The sequence below is a fragment of the Oncorhynchus keta genome, unplaced genomic scaffold (assembly GCF_023373465.1).
Source record: "Oncorhynchus keta strain PuntledgeMale-10-30-2019 unplaced genomic scaffold, Oket_V2 Un_contig_3833_pilon_pilon, whole genome shotgun sequence".
In the NCBI taxonomy this organism is placed as follows: domain Eukaryota; kingdom Metazoa; phylum Chordata; class Actinopteri; order Salmoniformes; family Salmonidae; genus Oncorhynchus; species Oncorhynchus keta.
In genome coordinates, this window is record NW_026287453.1 from 1,098 (window position 1) to 3,390 (window position 2,293).

Genomic DNA, 2,293 nt, shown 5'->3' on the forward strand with positions numbered 1-2,293 from the left:
CCCCACAGAGATCCTACCAGAACTAAGACCTCCCCACAGAGATCCTACCAGAACTAAGACCTCCCCACAGAGATCCTACCAGAACTAAGACCTCCCCACAGAGATCCTACCAGAACTAAGACCTCCACACAGAGATCCTACCAGAACCCATACAAGGTGTCCACCAATCCCTAAAGCTGGAGGAGTCATATTTTGGGGCTGGGAGCAACAACACATTCAGCTTCTTGAGCTTTTCATTATTCTCTTCTACCTCCATTACAGAGTACAGTTCCTGACATGCTCCCGGAGGTCTCCACTACAGACTACAGTTCCTGACAGGCTCCTGGAGGTCTCCACTACAGAGTACAGTTCCTGACATGCTCCCGGAGGTCTCCACTACAGAGTACAGCTGCTGAAGGTCTCCATTACAGAGTACAGTTCCTGACATGCTCCCGGAGGTCTCCACTACAGAGTACAGCTCCTGACAGGCTCCTGGAGGTCTCCACTACAGAGTACAGTTCCTGACAGGCTCCTGGAGGTCTCCACTACAGAGTACAGTTCCTGACAGGCTCCTGAAGGCCTATATTACAGAGTACCTATAGAACAGACCTACTGAACAGACCTATAGAACAGACCTATAGAACAGACCTATAGAACAGACCTACAGAACAGACCTACTGAACAGACCTATAGAACAGACCTACTGAACAGACCTATAGAACAGACCTATAGAACAGACCTACTGAACAGACCTACTAGAACAGACCTACTGAACAGACCTATAGAACAGACCTACTGAACAGACCTATAGAACAGACCTATAGAACAGACCTATAGAACAGACCTACTGAACAGACCTATAGAACAGACCTATAGAACAGACCTACTGAACAGACCTACTGAACAGACCTACTGAACAGACCTATAGAACAGACCTACTGAACAGACCTATAGAACAGACCTATAGAACAGACCTACTGAACAGACCTATAGAACAGACCTATAGAACAGACCTATAGAACAGACCTATAGAACAGACCTACTGAACAGACCTATAGAACAGACCTATAGAACAGACCTATAGAACAGACCTATAGAACAGACCTACTGAACAGACCTATAGAACAGACCTATAGAACAGACCTATAGAACAGACCTATAGAACAGACCTATAGAACAGACCTACTGAACAGACCTATAGAACAGACCTACAGAACAGACCTATAGAACAGACCTATAGAACAGACCTATAGAACAGACCTATAGAACAGACCTACTGAACAGACCTACTGAACAGACCTATAGAACAGACCTACTGAACAGACCTATAGAACAGACCTATAGAACAGACCTACTGAACAGACCTATAGAACAGACCTATAGAACAGACCTACTGAACAGACCTATAGAACAGACCTACAGAACAGACCTATAGAACAGACCTACTGAACAGACCTATAGAACAGACCTATAGAACAGACCTATAGAACAGACCTACTGAACAGACCTATAGAACAGACCTACTGAACAGACCTATAGAACAGACCTATAGAACAGACCTATAGAACAGACCTATAGAACAGACCTACTGAACAGACCTATAGAACAGACCTATAGAACAGACCTATAGAACAGACCTATAGAACAGACCTATAGAACAGACCTACTGAACAGACCTATAGAACAGACCTACTGAACAGACCTATAGAACAGACCTATAGAACAGACCTATAGAACAGACCTATAGAACAGACCTACTGAACAGACCTACTAGAACAGACCTATAGAACAGACCTACTGAACAGACCTATAGAACAGACCTATAGAACAGACCTACTGAACAGACCTATAGAACAGACCTATAGAACAGACCTACTGAACAGACCTATAGAACAGACCTACTAGAACAGACCTATAGAACAGACCTATAGAACAGACCTACTGAACAGACCTATAGAACAGACCTACTGAACAGACCTATAGAACAGACCTATAGAACAGACCTATAGAACAGACCTATAGAACAGACCTATAGAACAGACCTATAGAACAGACCTACTGAACAGACCTATAGAACAGACCTACTGAACAGACCTATAGAACAGACCTATAGAACAGACCTACAGAACAGACCTATAGAACAGACCTATAGAACAGACCTACAGAACAGACCTATAGAACAGACCTATAGAACAGACCTATAGAACAGACCTATAGAACAGACCTACTGAACAGACCTATAGAACAGACCTATAGAACAGACCTACTGAACAGACCTATAGAACAGACCTATAGAACAGACCTATAGAACAGA

At 43.5% G+C, this 2,293-nt stretch overlaps 1 long non-coding RNA gene across 1 annotated transcript; it reads right to left on the minus strand.

The window, feature by feature from the left end:
• Window positions 1–849: 849 nt before the first annotated feature.
• LOC127924206 (uncharacterized) lies at window positions 850–1,585 on the minus strand. Its single transcript, XR_008117147.1, has 3 exons — window positions 1,500–1,585; window positions 1,240–1,265; window positions 850–888 (listed from the first exon to the last, which is right to left on the minus strand). It is a non-coding gene; the product is annotated as an uncharacterized LOC127924206 (long non-coding RNA).
• Window positions 1,586–2,293: the final 708 nt, after the last annotated feature.